Here is a 17,423-nt window from a genome sequence, read left to right as displayed (position 1 = left end):
TCTGTGTGACCTTAGGCTCAATGGAGGAAGGGAAGGATATAAATAAAACTAATTCATAAGAGTAGTTTCAGTTCGCATTTATGTTGAACTGAGCTCTTCATAAAGGTGAGGTATGCTTGAGGTGTTTTATTTAGGCTTTTCATTTCAGTTGGGCTTTGAAAACAATGAATGTGGTGAATGTAGTTTATAATTCTATAAACCCTAGGCATAGAGCTGCGATCTGAATTTTTCATGAATTTTTTTCTCTCCTCCAAGGTATCTATTATAACCAGTGCAAAATCTCTTTCCGAGATAGGATGGAGCCATTTGTAAATGTCTGTTGCATGGTTTTCATGTGTGTGTGTGTGTACAAGAGAGAGAGAGATTGTTTTCAAGGAAATATTGTCTGGTATTTTTTCAGTGGTGAATGTGGAACTATTTTGTAATTTCTCCTCTGCCTTTAATGGATACATTTATGAGATGTTGATTGCTTGAAGGGATAATGCCCAAATAGGGCTACAGTTTTTAAGGCAGAGTATTGAAAGTACTGGGGACAAAAAGACTGTGAACACTTGAATTTCAGCACAGAAACAAGTGTGATATTCATACTGTTAGAGATGTGTTAATATAGTGACTTGGCTAAACTCCAACTTGATAATTATGTTCTGCCTACTTAAAGTACTTCCCAGATAGTCAAATGAAAAGAATTGTATTCATTTCCTGTTCTAGGAGAGGAGTAATTCCTAGCATCTCTACAGTAGCTCTATTATGTTTGTTGATTTTTTTAAAAAAAAAAGAAGAAAGAATTATCTCTAAATGTTTGGGATCTTTGTGTGGGCGTGCACACATTTTGAGTAGAAAAATGTAGGGCCTGGCTCCTCAGTGTAATGGTCATAATCAGTGGCCCAAATAGGATACATTTCTATACTGCTTACCTGAGTGTGAATTCCATGAGGGTTACTTCTATTTTAAGTAAACAAACTGTGGATTGCAGTGAGAATCATCAGCTCAGAAGAGGGCACAGTAATCTCTGGCCTTGAGTAGGCACTTCTTGATATTATTGAGTTAGAGAATCTGCATGTCTCTAGATGACCTGAAGCCAAGTCCAGGGATGTGCTGAACATAGATTCCCTCATGGAAGAATCTCTCTTGTCAGACATAGATCCAAACGCTGGCAGCCCAAGGTCTCTGAGAATCCACTTCTCCAATGCCTGACCCCACCTTTATCTGGGGAAATGTGTTCCCCAGAGAGACTACAGAAAGTTGAAGAAGTGCTGGTCTGCATGCCAGACTGTCACCCCTTTAAGAGATCCATTCCTTATTGAGGGATCAAGGCTTGTAGCAGTCTTCAAAGCTCTGGTACTGCTATATCAGGCTATACAGCTTGAACTGCTATACCTGCCCTGGAAGTTAGAAGTAAATGTTTGCTTCTTGGGAGCTGTCCACAGTTCTGCAGACCTGGTGGTTCCCTTATCTTTGTGACCATCTTTCTGCCTGCAGTGGGCTCCCTCATAAGCTACTATCAGCTCTTACTAGAGTACTCTGACTATAGATCGCCAGTTCCTATTAGTCTTTGTGTGGCTTTAGTTGACCCCCAAAGGTTTCACTTGCTTCCCTCCCCCTGTGGACCAGTCAAAATAGGATGGAGCATAATTTTATCCTGGGAGGAGGACATGCAGAAACACAAGGGACTCCTGCTTTGAACAGTTTTTTCCAAAGTCAAATAGTCTAGAAACAATGTGATTTATTTTATTTATTTATTGCTTACTTTCAACTGTATGGCTTGGTTCACTTGCTAGAGTCACCTGCTATTTGCTTTACCAGCTCCCTTTGCTGTACATCTGTGGCACATTGTCATCAGCATCATGTATGTTGATTGGGAGAGGATGACCTGATTGTATTTTGCTTCCATTCCTCTCTATGATTCTAGAACCTAGATTACTGTAAGAAAAAAAAAATCATTGATTAACGATTTACATATTTATCCCTCTGTTTTCAAAGGAGTTCAGGACAGTATACACACATCTCAACAACAACCCAGTGATGTAGGTTAGGCTGAGAGAGAGTGACTGAGAAACATAAAAGGAAAATATAATGTCATTTCCTGTTGTCTGAGGATTTATTCAGAGCGGGGGGGGGGATAATTAAACATTGTATTAACAGAAGTGAGAGCTGCTCATCTCTAAGAGATAAACAAATCTGCTTGTGCAGACAGCAATAAATCCTACTCACAGTCCCTGAAATAAGCTGGTGGGTAGAAAATCTCCTGACGAATACTGTACCAGCCTATGTAAATTATAGAAGGTAGAAAATGGTCAGCAGAAGATGATGAGGCAGAAAATTACTGAATCCAGATGGAGAACAATGTGGACTAGCTGTGCCAGCTGGCATAGGCAGTGTGATCCTCAAGAGCTCTGGCTTAATGTCAGCCATGACATGTTGTGCTTAAAAAACAGAACATATAATCTTTAGATAGCTGCATTTTGTATTCTAGTTACAGATTACATAAGGTCACGCCCTGTGCTTAGCACATGTATTTGTGCAAACAGGCATGACTACTGGTTGGGGGGGGTAACATTCTGCAGTGTTAGCAGTCTGTGACATACCTGTCCCTCACTATTATGAGCATAATAATACTGTTATTTCATCTTGGTTACTGCTTTGTTCATTTTAGTCATTAACAGACAAATCACCTGCCACTTAGAATAAAATATTCACTGTCTTGTGCCCCCCCCCAAGTCATTTTAATGTTATCTTTAACATTGTTACTTATTTTTCTTCTGTTCCTGCCAATTCAGTGTAATATCCTAGAATCATAGAATAGTAGGGTTGGAAGGGGCTTATAAGACCATCAAGTCCAACCTCCTGCTCAGTGCAGGAATCTAAGTCAAAGCATCCCTGACAAATGGCTGTCCAGCCTCATCTTGAATGCTTCCACTGTGGGAGAGCCCACCACCTCCCTAGGTAGTTGGTTCCATTGTCATATTGCTCTAACAGTCAGGAAGTTTTTCCTGATGTTCAGCTGGAATTTGGCTTCCTGTGACTTGAGCCCATTATTCCGTGTCCTGCACTCTGGGATAATTGAGAAGAGATCCTGGCCTTCCTCTCTGTGACAACCTTTGGATAGCTAATTACAATTCTAATCCTAATTCTAAATATCTGTATCAATATATCTGCCTACATTGTTTGAATATAATCCCTCACAATATTTCCAGTCCTAGGCATTTATTTGTTGGAATAAATGTAATGAAACTTTTCAAGTAAAATATTAAATTGAATTGACCAGTATAACAACAAGCTAGCTGAGACATCACTTCTGCTCTCTTTGAATTCCAGGGTTCCGATCCTGTGACCACTTAAAAGTGAGCGTGAAACTACATTTGATAATAAACAAAGAGCTATTATACAGAGCTTCTGCCTCAAATGGCAGCCCTCAAATGGCAGCCACTGCCAGGCACCACAGTGATATGGGTGCAGAGGTGGGGAAACCCATCATGTAACGACATCTGGACCTAAGACAAATTGTACTGCACATAATGGAACATTTGCCAAAGTGCCATCGTTTTATGTTCTGTTGCAGTGTGTTTTTATCTTTGTTATGTTAGAGCACCTTGAAGTAAGGCTGTAACAACTTGACCTTTTGGCAACAACTCAAGCATTATTAAGGCATTGTTCATGTGTACTAAGTAACACAGATATCAGGAGTGGTGCTGGTCCTGCCACTGATGTGTGCGCCACTAGCCCCAATGCCCACATGTTGAGTGTGGCTGTCTGAAAATGGAAGAGGGAAGTGATCATGTTTAGGCTTCTACATGACCAGGAATACTTCACAGGCACCTATGCACAATGTGCTGATGTCAGGCTTCGATACTAGTGGTGTGCATGGAGGCAAGGACAGTGGTGCAGCTCTGCTTCCCATTATCTGTGCATACATTGTATGCATGAATAATACCTGAATAGAGCTTCAGTGTTTTTTATCATGCTGCACAGTTCTACTCTTAAGTGCCAATGAATTCAGTGTGATACTTCTGTGTAAACATGCATAGGGTCCAGCTGAAAGGCTGTAATCCAATCAAAAGATGATGTTTCCATTTCTATTATCTATCTTTTAATCAAATAAGTAATTACTACTATTTAAGGTGTCTGTAAGACACAATAGTTAGGGTCCAAGGAGCTTCACAGTTCTGTATACCCATAGGTCTTTGGGCTTGTCTTTCTCAACCATTAACTCTCCGTGCCATATGGCAAGCTTATTTAAAACTGAGAGTAAGGATGTAGGAGAAATTTGTTATAGTTCATTTTTTAGCAGAATTTTCCCAGTTTGCACTTCCTAGAACTGGACGCAGACCCGAATGCAATTTGCAGCCAAAGCCCATAACTTCTGAGCTGATGATGCGCTTCACAGAACAAAAAAAAAAATGTGTTTGAAAAATGCGATATGAAAAATGCACATGAAGAAATGTGTACTTTAAAAAATGTGCATCAATGGGAGAAAAATATGTACATTTCAAACATGCTCACAGTTGGGGCATACATTTGGGGAAATAGGCATGAGATTATGCACAGATTTTGTGTGGAAAATAAAAAAAATAAAGCTTGCAAGCTCAGACATGAGTCAAAACAAGCTTAGAGGTGAAATCGAGCTCGAGTTTTGCTGAGAGTGCTTTGAAAAGAAGTTTGTGATACTGCAGAGTGGTCTGATTTTCAAAGGAAAAATGGCAAATATACCATTTGATATGCCCATATCTAAAGTACTCTTTGGAGTCCAGATAGTTCTTAATTTCCTAAAAAATAATTCTATAATAATTATTAGCAAATTAATGATGTTTATATAATAATATGTAAAAAAAACAGATCAGCAAAAATATGCACTTGCAAAGCAAAATGTACAAAACGAACATGATAATAATAATGTTGGTCTATAGCTATCACCAATACCAGGATACCATCCAATGTTTTGAAAGTATTTAATAGAGCTTTACATTACATACATTTTCCAAATTCTGTGCTATTTCTCTCACATCTCCAGAAATTACTAGTCAGAAAGAAATTAACTAAGCAGTACCGGAAGTACTAAGCGGTTTCATTCAAAATAAAGAAGTGGCGATTCTATGTGATATTGCCCATTCCTGTTTCAGAATCACTATTCATACAAATGTATGTTGAAAAAAATGCATCAGTATATTGTTGTTCAGAAAATCCTCAGGCTGCACTCCTGTCAGTACTCAAGATTCAGCCCCCCTGCCAAATAAACTGATGGATGCTGCTTAGCTGCTTTTGAGTTCCCAGACTAAGATGCACTGAGGTCTTTAACAATCCAAATATTAGCTCTGAAAGCTAATACTGCAGTGGACAATTCTAGGTACAAATGGGTACAATTCCTACTCCTATATGCCCTGATGTATCAATTCCTTGCAGGTGGAGGAACTCCAGTGTGCACATGGATTTCCCCTCCCCCCACAGAGGAGGGCTTCTCCATTTACTCTGTTATGGAACGGTACAGTCCATGGAGAGCCAGTGTAGTGTAGTGGTGAGAGTGACGGACTGGGAGCCGGGAGATCCGGGTTCTAGTCCCCACTTGGCCATGGAAGCTCACTGGGTGACTTTAGGCCAGTCACAGACTCTCAGCCCAACCTACCTCACAGGGTTGTTGTTGTGAGGATACAACAGAGAGGTGGAGGATAATGTAAGCTGCCTTGGGTTCCTTGCAAGAGGAAAAAAGGCGGGATATAAATGCAATAATAAATAATAAAATAAATAAATGTATGTTGAGGAAGCCTTCTTAAGAGGAAGCTCCATCTATATGTGCTGCTGCTATGCCATAAACATCAGTATGCCTGCCTACCATGCATATGCCCATCAGAGCATATCTAGAAAAGGATGTGTGAGAAATTCATTCTGTTTAGGGTTGGGGTTTTTAATGGATTAACCCAATTCACATCTCCCAGCCCTGAACACAATTTGTGGTTTGAAATCTTTACATTTCCAAGCTTGTGAAGCATTCTGCAGAACATAAAAAAAATGCATTCAGCAATGCATACGTTTCCAAAATGAACACAAGCATGCCTTAATCAATAGGTACATGTGTCTAAAAAGGTGTACACTTAAAAATGCACATGAAAATGCTCATGTTAATGTGTACATTAATGCATAAGTTATGCAAAATGTGAACGAATTTTCATATAGTTCCTTCAATTTAAAAAAATCTCAATCTCGTACGGAAATGAGGTGGAATGAGCTTTGACCTAAAATCCGCCCAGCAATCTTAGTGAGAGTGAGATTGACAGATCTGTCCATCCCTAGGACTCTAGACTACAAGTACCACAGAATCATAGAATTAGAAGGGACTTTGGAAGCCATGCAGGCCAACACCCTGCTCAGTGCAGGATGCAACTACACCTTACAGATGGCCTCTGCTTCAATAATTCTAGTGAAGGAGAGCCCAACACTGTTGAACAGCTCATACCTTTAGGAGGTTTCTCCTAATGTTTAGCTGAAATCTGCTTCCCTGCAATTTCCACCCATTGGTTCTAGTCCTGTCCTCTGGAGCAACCTATATTGGTCACGTAGTACCTAGAAGGCTGCATCCTGCTCTGTATTGATCACAATAAGGACACAATCCTATACATGTTTAGACAGAAAAAGTCCTATGATTACCAGCATACCCCAGCCAGCATGGGTATGAATCCTGGGAGTCATAGGACATTTTTTATGTCTAAACATGCATCCTAAGGGTCCTAGCTATGCGCCGTGATCCAGCAGCTGTTCCCTTTGATCACCTTTGAACAATGGAATTTTTTTCCCACCCCGCATGGTTTTCATCTTTCAGACACATTCAAAGACACTTTATTTGGACTGATGTTTGGGAGCCAAAGTGAAGCCAATGGGTATTGGTGGGCATTATATTAGAATTGCCAAAACAGAACAGGTGATTATTTCAATTGATACTTTATCTTGGTTATTTAACCGTCATCAACTTCAGCCTTATTGATAGCAGAGGCTCAAAAGTCACAAATGCATCAAATAAGTATTTTCAGCTTCATTTAATACTAACTGCATGAGTCTTTTCATGTCTTTCCAGATGTGTGACAGGTTTGTGGGGCTAAATAAGAATTTGTGAAAAAATCTATATTTTGTATTTTAAAGTCTTTAGTGACAACGCTTTTTAAAGGCTTCAGTCAAAACAAATCTCGTTCTGCATGTTTTTGGCATAAGACAGATAGAATTAAGCAGTTTGTCTGAATCACACTGTGAAAAAGGAAGTGCATCAAGGAAGTGTGACTTTGCATCGATACCAAGCAATTAAATGTTCTCATCTGACGTGGCAAGCAGGAACTCGTGTGGTTAGTTCTACTTTGACTTTTCTTGTTGTTGTAAAAGTTAATTAAAGAAAAAAAGGCATTCAGGCTAATTATTATCCCATAACAAATGCAATGACTTTTTATGCAATAGCACTTCTTAAAAACAAATTTAAAAATATTGCCTGCTAATTGATATATGAATAATTAACCAAGACAGGATTAGTTTTTTGATGGGAGGACAGTAAGTGATAATAGTTAATTGCAAAGTGGATATTTTCCAAGAAATTACCATAATGAATGTGTATCCTTGTACCCCCAAATACTGTATGGTTCCAAATTAAAATCCAATAGAAAAATATTTGTCCCAGTCATACAGGGCAAATTAAGAACTGTCTAATCCAGCATCCATTTTCCACAGTGGCGCCAGTCAGATGCCTCTTGAGAAGTTCACAAGCAGGGCACAAAGTCCATAGCCTTGTCCCATTCTTGCTCCACAGCAACTGATACACTGAGCAACTGATACACTAAGTCCTGTGTAGGTGTTCACCTCCACACGGAAGGGTTAAATTCTATAGGGAAGTGGGGCTGTGCATGCAAATCCAGCCCCTAAGATCCCCAGGCACACAGGCGCCTCTAAAGACCTTCCATGCTTCCTAAGGTAGGTGGCATATGAACCACTAAACCAGCTGCACCTCTGCCTTTACAGTATAATCCAGTTAATAGTAATCTTTTTATTAGAAGATGTTTTGTGTGGTTTTCTACCTTGTAATTTTGTTTTGTTTACAGTGGGTGTGTATCACTGTACTAATCAGTATTTTATATTAAAGTACCCTCTAATTTGTATTATTTTAGAACTATTTATTAAGTAGTCGCATCTGTATCCTGGTCTTCCTCCAGGAAATTCAGGGTGATATACATGGGGCTAGCCCATCTATCCTTACAATAATTCTGCAAAATAGGTTAGAGGAAGGGTGCAGAACCTCAGACCTGGGGGCCAAATCTGGCTTCTCTTGGGTCCCAATCCAGCCTTCCAGGTTCCCCAGATGGCCAGGCCTCCTCTCCCTCAGCCACTGATCATTTTGTGGATTCCAAGCTTTGGTGCAGTTTTTTCCCTATTATAATGCCTTTCCTAAGGCTTAAGTTACTGGCAAGTAAGAGCTCTAAGTCAATATATCTGGGCATTTGTTGTGTTTGGGGCTCTGTCCCTGTGGATTTTGGCCCCTACCCACCACAGGAATGCCCCTCCCCCAAGCTTCTTCAAAATTGAATTCAGCCCTTGGCCTGAAAGAGGTTCAGCACTTCTGAATTAGCAGGAGAGGAGGGTGACCTGCCTAAGGCTATTCCATTTGTTTCATGGTTCAGTGGAAATTTGAACCCAGATCACCTTGGTTGAAGCCTAGCACTCTGGCTCTCAAATATGTCTATCTGATAAATGTGTGTCCTCGCCTTTTTTCCCAGAGGGTGAGTGGTTAGCCTCACCACAACCCTGTGTGGTAGGTCAGGCTGACACATAGTTATTTTCCAGTTAGTACATGGAGAAGGAAAGAAGGGTAATTCTGTAATAGGAATCTATAACTCTCCAGTCTGGACAGAACTGCTTAGTAGATTGTTCTGTAGACTGTTATTTATGAAACTATTTGGAAAATGTGAGAAGTGCATCTCTAAAACTACGAAATGGTATGTCATGCGACTGTATGACATATAAGTGTTAATAAGGGCATGTCTTTGAAGTGAGGGATAGAACATTTGCTAAATCAGAGTAGATATAATCAACTTATTATATTTGTTTGATTAACAATTTGATTATTTTGCTAAAAAAACTAATACAATGCGTTAACTAATTTCCTGCTGCATAGCCATGGTGAAATAAAGTAGAGCATCCATTTCATTAACTATAAATTTATTGCAGGGTGGGCATGCTGCAATAAATTGATAGTTAAAGTTTCATAAGGCTCTTTGGTCTGTTTCACATGTGCATGTTTATCACTTGATTGTATGAATGAGCCATCACAGATCAAGCACCACAGATGGGACTTTCACATCACTTCATTTCACCTCCAACACAATACAGTTCAATTCATCAAATGTGGTGAAATGATGGGATGTGACGGGCATGGCACTTGTGTGAACCAACCTTCAGACTTGTCTTTCTCCCCCCACCAACTTATTTTTATTGTTTAAATTATATTATTTTATTGCTGCAGCAGACAAACACAAGCTACTACTCTGGAATATGGAATGTGTTGAGTGCTCTTTGGAAAAGATGTTATTTCATGCTGGCTTCACAGAACGTTATGCTACTTTCTCCTGAAAGGGGAGGACATGGCTATTGCAGATGTACATGACTGATTTCAATGTAAAATTTTATAAATGAGCAGTGTTCAGCTTACAAGAACAGGTCCAGGAAGCAAATAGGCTGGCTAAACAGGTTTGAAACAGGCTGGGAGGCAATTTTGCTTCAGAGATATTTTCCTTATCTCTCCCATGTATGCCTGTCTATGGCAACAGACATTCCTCCTCTGTAAATGCGGGGTGGGGGGGGGACACACAACATGTGTACAGAAGGGTAAATGAGTAACATTTCTCAAAACTTATCTTTCCTTTCACTCCATTCCTTTGACATATCTGTGATTTGTAAACTTGGGGACGGTTGCTTTCTAACTGAGCTCCACTGGGGTAGAAACGAGCTTGTTCTTTGTTCCTGTCATTAGTGCATGGACTGTTGTGTGTTTGGGTAGGGAGATAGATGGCTCTGGCAGGAATGTGATGGCCATGATTGGAAATGAGGCCATCTACATGAAGAGAAATATAAACTCACTGTTACACTTCAACATTTGGGAATTAAATCAGGCATATGCCTGCACTTGGACCCAATATCTCTCAGCGCTAGCCCTCTTTGGACATTCCCTTCACAAGAGTAACAGTCATGCGAGTGGGAGTGGGAGTGTGCTCAGCAGCCCCTGTCCTTGCCATTACATCCCCATCCTTCCTGTTCACATGTTGTGGAGGTACATCTGCAGAGTGGGGCTTCCATGTCATGGCAGGAGCCTGCGAACATAGGGTAGGCTGCTCGGCACAGCCATGCCCTCCCAGCGCACAGACTGTGTGTGTTTGGGGAGGGAGATAGATGGCTCTGGCAGGAATGTGATGGCCGTGGGGTGGGGGTCTGCTCTTCCCCTCATGCAGTTGTTAATGACACAAGGGGGGACAGCTGAATAGAGCTACTGTAACAATTGAAATAGTTACACTAGATAAAGGCCAGTATTTTATTATTTATGAGCAGTGAAGGATGGGGTGACAACAATTTAGGAACAACACGCTTACTCTGGATTGGTGAAAATGGATGCTGAGGACCAGAGATGTTCTCAGTTAACCAATAGTTGTAAATAAGTAAACTAAATTACATCTGGGGAAAACCTGCATTTGTTTGATATTACCCGGGAAAGCTTTTCCTATGGCTTATTTTGTCTGCCCTGATATTGCCAAGGAAAACTTCCCAATGACCTACATCACTGGGTAGTTTAGTGTTACGTAAATTAGCATGAGAGCCCCCCCACACACACACACTCCTCAGAAGCAGCCACAAGGAGATGGTTGGAAGCAGGTTTGATCCTAGCTTGATAAATCAATCCATGTTAACTAGCCACAGTCTGTCCTTTTCAGGCATAACAATAAATCATGATTATTTTTAAAGTGGAAGTGGATGCTGAGGCAGTGGGCCCTGTGCTGTGACTGAATTAGCCCATGCCTGAATCTAGCCTTGCAGAGGTGGAGAGAGAAGGAAACATGTGAGCCTGAGGCTTGCTGTGACTCATTCTTGTAACACTAAATCATGGTTTAGCATTATGTCCAAATGCAGCCTTTGTAACAAGTGGACTGTACTGAGCCTTGAATATCTACCTGATAGTACTAGAATCAGTGCCAGCTTCAGAGTTTTGAGGGCCCAGCGGCCCCCCTCCCTCAGTGAGTCTACCCTCTCACCGCCATTGTCACCAGCTGCTATTGCTCTTATCCTCTTTCTCATCACTGTTGCCGCTTGCTTGCTTGATGTGTAGAGAGCCTGGGTGCCAGTAGGCAGTGGCACCCTCTGTTCTTTCTTACCTCCACCACCACTGTCTGGGCCAGAATCAGAGGCAGATGAACAAGCAGGTTGTAATCATGTGGAGGAGCAACTCCAAGGGGTCTTATCAGTGGGCCCCTGCTGTGGTGTGGGCCCTCAGCAGGTACCCAACCATATCTACTCTTGATGCCAGCCTAGACTAGAATTGTACTTCTCCTACATGTCTCTCAGCTGCCAGCAACCAATCTCCGTCAGCCTGTCTCCTGCTTCTCACAGTGTCTTGGCATTTCCTTCTCATCTACTAAGTCTGAGTAAGTCTTTCTCCTTACTCTGTCCCTCTGCTGTCTGATAATCACTGAGGAAAGAGAGAGCTCACCTCCTAGCAAGGAGGAGAGAAGCACAACAAGGGGGAGGGGTTGGTAGACAGCAGCTCTACTACTGAAGGGAGAGCAAAACCAGAGAAGAATCTGGCCTGTGGGCTGCCAATAGACCACCCCTGTTCATTTTTGTTTGCTTGCTTGCTTGTTTAATTAATTAATATCCTGCCTTTCCATTTAAAATCCTAAAAGATGATGCTGTTAAAGTGCTGCATTCAATATGCCAACAAATCTGGAACACTCAACAGTGGCCACAAGACTGGAAAAGGTCAGTTTACATTCCAATTCCAAAGAAGGGCAACGCCAAAGAGTGTTCAAACTACCGCACAATTGCGCTCATTTCACATGCCAGCAAGGTGATGCTCAAAATCCTACAAGCTAGGCTTCAGCAGTATGCGAACCGAGAACTACCGGAAGTACAAGCTGGGTTTAGAAGAGGCAGAGGAACTAGAGATCAAATCGCCAACATTCGCTGCATCATGGAGAAAGCAAGAGAATTCCAGAAAAACGTCTATTTCTGCTTCATTGACTACGCTAAAGCCTTTGATTGTGTGGATCACAACAAACTGTGGCAAATTCTTAAAGTGATGGGAGTACCAGACCACCTTACCTGTCTCCTGAGAAACCTGTACGAGGGTCAAGAAGCAACAGTAAGAACCAGACATGGAACAACCGATTGGTTCAAAATTGGGAAAGGAGTACGACAAGGCTGCATATTGTCACCCTGCTTATTTAACTTATATGCAGAGTACATCATGAGAAATGCCGGGTTGGATGAATCAGAGGTCGGAATTAAGATTGCTGGGAGAATTATCAACAACCTCCGATATGCAGACGATACCACCCTAATGGCAGAAAGCGAAGAGGATCTCAAGAGCCTCTTGTGGAGGGTGAAAGAGGAGAGTGCAAAAGCTGGTTTGAAACTCAACATTAAAAAAACGAAGATCATGGCATCTGGCCCCATCACTTCCTGGCATATAGAAGGGGAAGAAATGGAAGCAGTGACAGATTTTACTTTCTTGGGCTCCAAGATCACCGCAGACGGTGACTGTAGCCATGAAATTAAAAGACGCTTGCTCCTTGGGAGGAAAGCTATGGCCAACCTAGACAGCATAGTAAGAAGCAGAGACATCACCTTGCCGACAAAGGTCCGTCTAATCAAAGCTATGGTTTTCCCAGTAGTAATGTATGGCTGTGAGAGCTGGACTATAAGGAAGGCTGAGCGCCGAAGAATTGATGCTTTCGAACTGTGGTGCTGGAGAAGACTCTTACGAGTCCCCAGGACTGCAAGGAGGTCAAATCAGTCCATCCTAAAGGAAATCAACCCTGAGTGCTCATTGGAAGGACAGATACTGAAGCTGAAGCTCAAATATTTTGGCCACCTAATGCGAAGAGAAAACTCCCTGGAAAAGACCCTGATGCTGGGAAAGACTGAAGGCAAAAGGAGAAGGGGACGGCAGAGGATGAGATGGCTAGATAGCATCACGGATGCAATGAATATGAACTTGAGCACGCTCCGGGAGAGAGCGCAGGACAGGAAGGCCTGGCGTGCTATGGTCCATGGGGTCACGAAGAGTCGGACACGACTGAACAACACTTTCCATTTAAAATGCTGTTCAAGGTGTCTAGATCCTGTACATGTCACATGACATCTTCTGAACTGTCTTTAAATTTTGTTGGCTTCATTCAGACCAGTGGCTTCCGCTGGAAAATGAGAGATCTGACTTTAATTATGCATATATTTGACATGCAGTCTGAATTACATCTGGAAATGGTTCCCTCGCCCGAAAATAAAATGGTGGAATTTGATTTAGTAAAAACATTGCCTCACTGAAAAATAAAATTCCCTTTGTGGTTTTTGGCAAGGTATTGTTAATACCCCTAATAGAAACACTTCATTTAGATAAAAGGGAATAAAAAGCAATCTGTGTGAAATTGTATGGGACATAAGCTCTCTTCAAGGTGAATTTATCTGTAGCTGACTTTTGTGTTAGCATCAGAATAGCTTGCTAGATGGCATCTATACATTTCAGAATGATTTTGGAGGGATTGAGGATTTAAGAAGAGCCATGCTGGATTAGACCAAAAGTCCTTCTAATCCAGCATTCTGTTCACACAGTGGCCAACCAGCTGCCTGTGGGAAACCCACAAGTAGGACACGAGTGCAACAGCACCCTCCCGCCCATGCTTCCCAGCAACGGGTATACATAGGCATACTGCCCCTGACACTGGAGGTAGCATAAAGCCATCAGGACTAGTAGCCATTGATAGCCTTATCCTCCATGAATTTGTCTAATCCCCTTTAAAGCCATCCAAATCGGTGGCCATCACTTCATCTTGTGGTAGTGAATTCCATAGTTTAACTATGAACTGTATGAAGGAGTATTTACTTTTTTCTGTCCTGAACCTCCCACCATTCAGTTTCACAGCAGAGCTGTGGCTCACACAGTTAACTACTAAGCCATACCACCACCACTGCAATAGAAACAACTCTGGTGAAACAGAATCCCCTCACTGAAATAACTGCTCAAGATAGATTCACTCATGACACTGGGGGTTCCTTTGGGCTTTCTTTTTGTAATATGTTTTGTTTTCTCTGTCTTTCCAAAGGACATCCCTTTCTCTCCCTTCTTTCCTCTCATGTACTTTCAAAAACTACCCAGCCGCATTTTTAGTGACCTGTTTCTCTCGGGATTCCACTCCATTTAGGAGAATCAGCATCTTTTATTCACTGTGGAGAACATAGCCTTTTTAAAGCTCCACTGGAAATAGTTAAATGCCAGTAAAACTGGCAACATTCTTCATGTACTGCCAACTGCTTTCACGTTATTGAAGTTTTAATAGCACTCCTGTATACTATAAAAAGTGGGAGTTAACTGCTCTTGATTGATCTTTATTTCTTCTTGTCTGCCAACTTCCAGAAGTAGTTTATTGCTTATTAGTGGGTAAATTGTATTAATCATCCACACTAGCATTTAGCAATCAGATGTTGAAGATGAATGGAATTCAGGGAACTCACTAATGCCCCCAGATAATTTGTAGTTTGATGGCATGTACCATTAATAATTAAAAACTATTCCATGCTGTGACTATTTAGGATCAGACTTTTGAGTGAGTCAGTGGGACGTTGACTCAAAACTTTCAGGAAGTCTCCATGCATTATGTGGTAACACACATGGCTGCTCTGCCAGAGAAACACTCCACAAGGAGCTTCAGCCAAGCATGGACAATCCAGTAAGATGCACATTTTCAAACATACATGTCTAATTCACACATTACATTTTTAGATGTACGCTTAAATAAATCTTAGGTGGAGCTCTAAAAAAGTATCATGTGAAGCAACGAACCTGTTTGTGTTGATGGGAAGGGGGACATTCTTGCATATCTACATGGGGGATGTTTAATTCACCTTCTTGGGAAAAGGCATGTCTCACCAAAGTAAACAGAACAACTTTTGTCTTTTTATATAGTTGATTCCTTGTCCCTAATGACCAATGTAGTCAGGTGGGTAGAAGCTTGATTTGGGAGACTGTTTGACCTTAGGTGTTCTGTCCCATTTTCCCTGTTAAAAACAAAAAATGGCATGGCAGATTTTAACAGAATGATATAATGTGAACAAAGTAAACCCACAGGCCTCTTGTGGTCTGGAACCTGTAATCAACTGGGAGTTATCTTGAGTAAATATGGCTAGGGTAGGGCTGGTTCCAAAAGTTGGCAAAACAGGGCAGTACTGGGGCCCCAAGACTGGCAAATTGCCCGCTGGCCCAATAGTGACACCATTCTCATTTTGCTGGGAGCACCCAAGAAAATCAGAAGAATGTAGCCCTTTGTGTCCTTAAGCCATTAACCCTTGCTTGAATGGCCTCTTCTCAGATTACTGTGGTTCTTAGTATAGCACTTCAGGTAAGGTCATAGCTAGACATTTAGTGGCGGGTGACCTAAGAATGTAAGAACTGTTGCATAACAGTCAAGGGATAAATACAGGTAGTATAATATCTTTAATGTTATTTGATTATATTAGTGAGTGGATGGGTAAAACCCTGCCTGAATACTTTTCCTTATATTTGCAGAATTAAAAGTGTTAATAATGACGAAAGGTGTTGAATGTCCCTGGAGAGGCCAGGCCTGCATGACAAGGTTGAAAACTGCTGAAACATCATATGATGCACTGTGAAATAGCTGTATTTGTCATGATGGAGCATCGTTGTACCCCTTTACTTTTTGCTCATTTTTCCCCTGTGGGAAATAATTCCTGTCAGTAATAGCTGAGTCTTACGAGTCTTGGACACTTCAGGCTGTAAGCTGTATCATTCAGTAGTCCCTGACTGATGCTCTTCTGTGCTGTTTTGACAATCAAATAAAATTACCTTCTTAAAATATGGAGAGTTAAGTACTCACCATATGTTTCACTTCCCATAATAAATCCACGTGACTTCAGGCTGTCATCAAGTAGGATGTCTAAATGTTTGCCTCTATTTTGTTTTTTTCACAATTTGTACAAATGTGCAACTAAAGTGAAAAACACACACAGGGCAATGAAATACACTAAACTTAGAGACAAACAGTTTTAAAGGACCATGTATCAAGCAACTGATTTGGGGTATCATGAAAGGACTGCAAGTGGTTAGTTGATTTGTTATTGTTATATTTTCTTGTGGGAAAATCCTACAAGAGACGCTTGTGGGATTTTCTGACTCAGGCACCAAAATAACTTGATCAGCCTTGTGTACTGTGCTTGACTTTGGGAGTGGGGTGTGCCATCTGCTTTTCCCTCTCAAGTACCAAAATGACTTGGGCCAGCCCCTTAATGAGCTATTTCTTCCTGTGTGTAGTCTCATCCTGCCAAGCAATAAGAAGTATTTTATATCACATAAGCTGCAGTATTGTATATAGTGAGATATTAATCCATATGGGCTGATAGACTGACTTGATTTCAGGTATCTTTTACTTTACATGAATTCAGTGTTAGATCCAAGTGCTAATGTCATAGAGATCTAATCAGAGAACAACTGTAGCAGAAAGTAACCTGTGTTTAAGTCATTGATGGGGGTGTATACTCTGAACCAAGAAAAGCAGAGTTCTGTGACAAGAGCCAATTATGCAAATAAAAGCGGTTTGCTTGTAATAAGTTCATTTGCATAACTGCCTCTTCTATCTATGGGAGAGGGATCTATGCAGAATAATGAAACGAGCTCAAAAAAGCTGTCAGTTTACTAGCTCAGATGGTCTTTTTGTAGATATATGGGCATTGAGTATAAAGTATGGGCATACTTTGTACAGTGCTTCTTATGCGGGTGACTGATTCTCCAGCTGTTTCATGCTTGCGGTGGTATTTCATTTACATCATGCATTGTTATTATTGCTAGAGGTATTTTATTATAAGTTTATGGACAGACTGCAAAATAGGACTTTGTGCTATACTAAGGATTGAAAGTAATAGGGTCTTGTTTTCATGTTATCTGTGGGGAATATTGCTAGAAGCTAAATCAATGATAGGCGTTATTCTACCAGATTTCTAGGTTGATGTAATTCAGTTTTGGCAAGAGGAAAGTAGATGAGGCAAGATACATGAATCCTGGCTTAAATTTAAGGGGGTTATTTTTTTACATGTTTTCTAGTTACTGTACAAAATATTTTCAACCACGGTTGAGGCAGCCATTTCTGGCTTGAGTGCTGCAAGAGTAGTTGAAAATATTGTGCATAGAT

At 41.1% G+C, this 17,423-nt stretch overlaps 1 protein-coding gene across 3 annotated transcripts in view; it reads left to right on the top strand.

Moving 5' to 3' along the window:
- Nucleotides 1-17,423, top strand: part of MBP (myelin basic protein) — a 172,225-nt gene that overhangs the window by 28,976 nt on the left and 125,826 nt on the right. The window lies entirely within an intron of this gene.

The sequence above is a fragment of the Heloderma suspectum genome, chromosome 4 (assembly GCF_057233095.1).
Source record: "Heloderma suspectum isolate Gila_16-S chromosome 4, 16-S_ref, whole genome shotgun sequence".
Lineage (NCBI taxonomy): Eukaryota > Metazoa > Chordata > Lepidosauria > Squamata > Helodermatidae > Heloderma > Heloderma suspectum.
This window is presented reverse-complemented; position numbering and strand designations above follow the sequence as displayed.